At 47.4% G+C, this 6,000-nt stretch overlaps 1 protein-coding gene across 3 annotated transcripts in view; it reads right to left on the bottom strand.

Moving 5' to 3' along the window:
* The window catches only part of Dse (dermatan sulfate epimerase), a 54,858-nt gene extending 49,459 nt beyond the window's left edge, over positions 1-5,399 (bottom strand). Inside the window, exon 1 of one of the 3 annotated variants that reach the window (XM_038340655.2) lies at positions 5,332-5,399. The gene's annotated coding sequence lies outside the window, so the exon portion shown is untranslated. Of the gene's footprint in view, positions 1-3,734; positions 3,844-4,259; positions 4,400-5,331 lie in introns of those variants that run through there. The other 2 variants (XM_038340656.2, XM_038340654.2) reach the window with 2 other exon arrangements.
* Positions 5,400-6,000: the final 601 nt, after the last annotated feature.

Below are 6,000 nucleotides of genomic sequence, written 5' to 3' on the forward strand. Positions count from 1 at the left end.
GGACGATCTTAACCCACATTAAATTCAGTGGTTATTCCTTGAGTTAAAGAACTGAACGAATGCCTCCGTTCAGAAAAAATAAACAGATGGCCTCAGCAATCTTTTTCTTCTCTTTCCAACTAAAAACCACCCTCTTTCTTCTTCTGACCCTAACAGACTCTGAGAATCTGTCTTCTCCGGCAGGTTTATGTTCTGTGGGCATCTGAAAGAAGACCCAGAGTTTCAACCCTTCAACAGGCTGCCGGGCCCTGGTTCTCCTCTGTGGCAATTAACAACACTACTGATAGCACAACAAGGCCAGCTGGAGACCAAAGCTAGTTCACAAGAATTGAGAATGCGGCCCAGGGGTCTGCAGGCAGGAGAAGAGGCCTGGCAGTGAGGTCCTTACCAAGCTGAGATGGGAGTGGGGAGGGGGGCGGAAGAGGACAGGCTTGAGGACAAAAGCGGATCTCTAAACAGTTGCAGAAGCCTAAGAAGTCCACGAGCATTCCAGGAGCTGACAGACAGTTCATGGGCAGTAACTACAAAATATTAGAAAGCAATTTTATAGATAACTGAAATGTGAGCCTTTAGCATGTGAACCGGGAGGTACCGAGGACGAAGGAACATTATGTGTGCGATTTATGCTTGTCTCTTTCAACTTAAGGTATGTCACAGATGACCTATAAAATGACTGATTGAGTTTCCTACCTTCAGGATTTCCATCTACTAAACTGAAGACAAGATGCACGCCCTACCTCACGCTCCATCTCCACGAGGCTAAAATGTGAATTAGGACCCATTGAGCAAAATGCAAGAGAGTATTGGCTATTTGAAAACATTAAGTTGCAGGAAGCTGTCCTGATCTATCAAGGGACATTGCCTGTCCTTTAAGCTGAGAAATGCTTATGAATTTTAAGAGGAGAGTTTAGTAGTTAACGCAATTAAAGTAATGGCCCAATTTTATCCCATTGCCCAACACTTTGCTGGTTTTCTTCTATTTCTGAAATGTTATCACCGTCCCTACTCAAATCACTCTTCCACATAAGCACTGAGCTCTGAATCACCAAAGAGCATCGAGAAATGACCTGTGTGCTACATTTTTTATCATACACATAGGAAATATTTTCTTTGAAAAATGGGTTTAATTTTCAAAGAGAATTTCCATTTAGAATGGGACAGTGGAGAAGGATTTGGGAAACATTCATTTCCAGTCTTTGCTACCAGCAAACAGCTGCATACAATGTCTCGGGAGTCTGGCATTCTGACCCCTGCTTCCCACTCTGACTCTAATTCATCATGTGAAGTTTATGGGAAGATAATTTCCCCTGTGAGTACCCTGGGTATAGACGCTGGCTTCATTCCCATGTCCACCATGTATACAGGTACACAGATTTGGGTTGTGCAGGCCAAACATCTGCTAGTAATTTAGTGACCTCCAGGGGGGTTTAGTCTACAAATCACAATAGGAAGAGATAATGTAATTCCAGTATGAGAAAATCTCAAGGCACTAACTATAGTATAGGACTGTCCTGCCCCAAGTCGGACATCCTTTCAATAGGGTTGTCGGACACAGAAACTTTTCAGGTATCTTTCCCTCCTTCAGAATGGCGAACACCCAGCCCCTCTCAAGAATGGAGTGAAGCTTCCATTGGTGCAGTTCCCACCATCATAGGCCCCAGTTCTCCCCGAAAGGCCTGCCCCAAACACAACCAAGGACAACGGAAGGGGAAGACATGTTAAAATATTTACTATATTTAGGACTGAGACATCCTAATGACTGAAAAAAATGTTTAAAGTAGGCTGTAATCAATCAGTCTTCCAATCATTTCTTTAACTGTTTTGAAAACAAAGTTTATCGATGCATTAACCAAAATTATTCCCCTCCTTTTCCTCCACTTGTTAAAATCATAATATTAAGAATTATGTGCTTCCTCTCATGAGCACAAAGGAACCAAGACAAGGAGAAATAAGTAGCAAAATTGTCTATCACAAATAATATAAAGAAGTAAGAAAACAATAAAGCTTTGTTTCATGCCAGAATGCATTTTCACAGGTCTTAAAACTGTCACAGAGACTGAAATCATGTTCTATAATAAGGCAGTACAAAATTCCTGTGAAGCTAAGAACTTTCTCAGGGATAAACCCAGGTCCAGCCAGGACAGCGCTAGAACCTTCTGCATCAGACACACCTCTTATCTCACTGAAATGGGCCATACTAGCAGATTTGTGAACGACTGCTAAGGAATACTAAAGTAGACACATACACAAGTGTTTGCTCCCTAAGACGATACCAACTTCACCTGGCAAACCTAACTCTTCCTGTATGTTGTCTCTCTCTTCACCAGGCCTTAACCTGGGGAGAAATGTGAACCCTTCTTCACCCAGCAGGACCAGGATGAGAACCTAAAAATCCTGAGCATGCAAAGACCTAGGTTGTTTCCTTTTGCCAATTTCCCTCCTCCTCAAGGTACTTTGTCTAAAAAAAAAAAAAAATTCTTCTACTGGGTGATTTCACTATCTCTTTTTAGTCTGGATATTAAAATGTACGCTGTAGCCCAGTGTTTTCACTTAATTATTGAAACTGAAAATGATTGCATATCCCTGTCAGTGAGTAAAATGGCTCTTCCAAAAGGAAAGTTCTCTAGGTTGCTTAGTCAAGTATTTTCCTTTACTACAGCTGTAGAAATGCCAAGAAAGCTGGGACTGTCTCTTGGGTGCACCCCTACCTGTCCCCGTAGTAGCTGGTGCTTTGGCTAAGCCATCCTGAGATAACATTGCATATTAGATCCAACTTTTCTCCCTTCCTCCTTTTGGACTGAGATAGACTTCACTACACTTAAAAAAAAAAAAAGGCGGGGAGAGAGGGGGGTGACCACATTTGTGCAGGAAAACAGTATGCACAAGCAGTCAGGTGACCTCCGTTTTATTATTTTTCACACATGTTAATGTTCTGTAATTCTTTTTAGTAGCATGGTGTGAAAGCTTCTACATATATCTAGCCAAATTTTTTCATCTCAATAACTGGTACTAGCTCTTGTATAGGACCAGGGTTTCAGTTCCCAGCTCCCATATTAGGAAGCTCCTTCACAGGCCTATAAGCCCACTTCCAGCAGATCTGACGTCCTCCTCTGACCTCTGCGAGCACTCAGATGCACATGCACACCCTCGCAGGCACATCATTTAAAAATGATAATAATAAATATTTTTTAAAAAAATTTCACCCTCATGAATATTATCATTTATTAAGAAAATGTGAAAACTGAAGAAATTATTAAAGGTGTTGTAAACTCTGTAACATGAAAAGATAATGAAAATATTTCTAGGGAGAGGTTCTTCCTTCACTAATATAGCGTTGACTAAGCAATAAACACCAAATGATTTCAAGAATCTACTAGGAAGTCCCTAGAAACCAACGTGTCAATTCCTGACTTAAAGAATTTCAGGTAAATGAGGCTGGCTTCTTGGATTAGAAGCAAGGGATTGGGTTTCATTATGAACGCCAGTTGGCCTAAACTGACTCTGCTGCTGCTCAAAGGAGAGATGAGAAACTTGTCAGGTTACAACTTAGTTCAGATCCAGTCCCAGACAGATTCTGATGCCATGTGGCATCGCTTACAGTGCTCCCCAACCCAATTCAACCCCCTTCGCCTCCGAAACACACACAGACAGAGACATACAAAGACATACAGACAGACAAGACAGACCGACCGACACACACACACACACACACACACACACACACACACCCACACCCGCGGGGCCGACCCAGGCAGCTTCTGGCTGAGGTTACCCAGCCACCCGGGGGTACTGCTGAAGTGCCGGGGCGCTGGAATCCTTCGGCTGGGGGTGCCTCAGTACCGGCTTTCCGGGCTTTCGCGGTCCCGAGGTCGCACAGGCAGAGCCAGCAAAGGCGCTCACGACCACCGCCATCCCTGGATAATTGGTGTACAGGAGGAATGGGACACTCGGCTGTCCCACCCAATCCCGCGGGAGGACGGGAGTCCGGGGGCCCATCCAGTCCCCGCTATTCGCTACTGATCTCCGAGCTGCTGTGGAACCCGGCTCGGTGGTGGGCTCTCGGGTGGAAGACCGTGGAGTCAGGCGAGCGGGCCCGGGTGCACAGCCCACGGGGAATCCGCACACAGCGAGAGACGTGGCTCTAGCTGCCTGGCAGGGACCCGTCCCGCGCAGGAGGGAAGCTTCTTTGCTCTAGATCCTCTGCGCCCCCGCCCCAGCGCCCCGACCTCCTCCTCCGTACCGCTCCCCCCCCCCCTCACCGCTCAGTCCTCCGGGGCGTCTTCTCGCCGCGTCCCCCCGGGGCGCCCAGACTCCGGACCCCTGGAGTCCGGCCCTCAGAGCGCACGCCGAGCCATCCAAGCCCAGGGCGCCGCGCCCCGGTTGCTCCGCTGCAGCCTCCGGCGGCCCTGCGGACGGGGCGGGGACCGTCGGCGGAGGGCGGGCCGCGGCAGGGCTCGGCCTGGGGCGGAGGAAGCCGCAACGTCAGCAGAGCTGGGGGAGCGACGTTGGAAAGGGGGAGAACAGGACCCCCGGGCGTCCCAATCTCGACCTCAGCCCACGCTCCCCTCCGCGGTCCCAGGACCCAGTTCAGCCTTCCCGCTGCCGGGATCGAGACCCCACGCACCCTGCCCTGCCCAGCCGCTTTGGCTCCTGCTCTGGTTTCTCGGGACCTGAGAGCTTCAGGTTCCACTCTGGAATCGCACCCAAAGAAAAGATAACTTCTGGAGGCCCGCTGGGGAGGGGCCGATGCGTCTGTAAAGAGCTGGAAGAGGAAAGCCGAGAATTTAAAGAATCCCACTCCCGACGCTAGTGCCCAATCCCCTCCTGAGGCTCCAAAATAGTTACACTCCAGTTGCCTTCCCCCTCCCCTCTTTCCTGAATTCAGTTTTACTCTCAAAGAGAAGGGGGGAAATCACCTAATCCGAAGCAGTTGTCGCCTAGAGTGGAGCAACAAAATACAGGGAATCCTACCGCACCGTGTCCAGCAAGCTGAACTGATTTTAATCAGCAAAGATAAAGGGTTGGGGCAGACCACTTGGAGTTCGCAGCTCACTATGGAAACTTTATCTTATCTCTTGGATGTGTGTGTTCGTGTGTGTGTGTGTGTGTGTGAGAGAGAGAGAGAGAGAGAGGAGAGAGGAGAGGGAAGAGAGAGAGAGAGAGAGAGAAGAGAGAGAAAGAGAGAAGAGAACAGACAAAGGAGAGGGAGTGCTCATGAAAAGTAGCCATCCAACTTGGCTATCTAACTAGTCCAGGCAGGGCTGGACCTCGCTCAGGTAACCTAGTAGAGCTAGGTTCTAGGAAAGGGCATGGCAGGTGTGAGTCACTCACCCTTTCATCAGAATGGTCTGTTTTACTCAGCCGCTAGTCTCTCTCCATCTTTACTAGGAAGAGATTTGAGTCCTGAGAGACAACCACACTGCTCAGAAAGGTTCCGAATTTTGCAATCTAGGGAGCTTCCTCGCCACAGATTTAAAAAGAAAGGAAGTACTACTGTTGAACTTTAAATGCTAACTTATATTGCATAAATTTCCTAGTATTTTAGACGTGGCCTGTGGGGAGGAGAAGGATCAGGCTAATTTACTAATAGCTGTGAATTAATATTCAAATCCTGACTGCTTGGAAATCCTTGGGAAGCTAAACCACCTACAGAGCCTGTATCTCATCTGTAGAATAAAGTTACTATAATAGCTCCACCGACACAATAAAATGACTAATACTTATTGAAAGTTTGCTCTATTTCAGGCACTCTGCTAAGGTATTTATTTTAGTGGGATGAATTATGTCAGTGCCTAGCTGTAGAATATTATTGGGAGCTGTGAACCCCTCAGATCCTGAATTTCTGGTAAACAAGTTGTAATGCTTGCAGCTGCTCTGAGCAGGAGACCCTCAGGAGTTCCTGATGGCAGGGGAGTGGTTTCTGGTGGGTTTGGCTGGGGGTGGCTATCAGTTAAGGATCCCTATATAAGCTGCCCCTGGGCACAATAAGGGGGGCATTCT

Source organism: Arvicola amphibius, chromosome 8, assembly GCF_903992535.2.
Source record: "Arvicola amphibius chromosome 8, mArvAmp1.2, whole genome shotgun sequence".
Lineage (NCBI taxonomy): Eukaryota > Metazoa > Chordata > Mammalia > Rodentia > Cricetidae > Arvicola > Arvicola amphibius.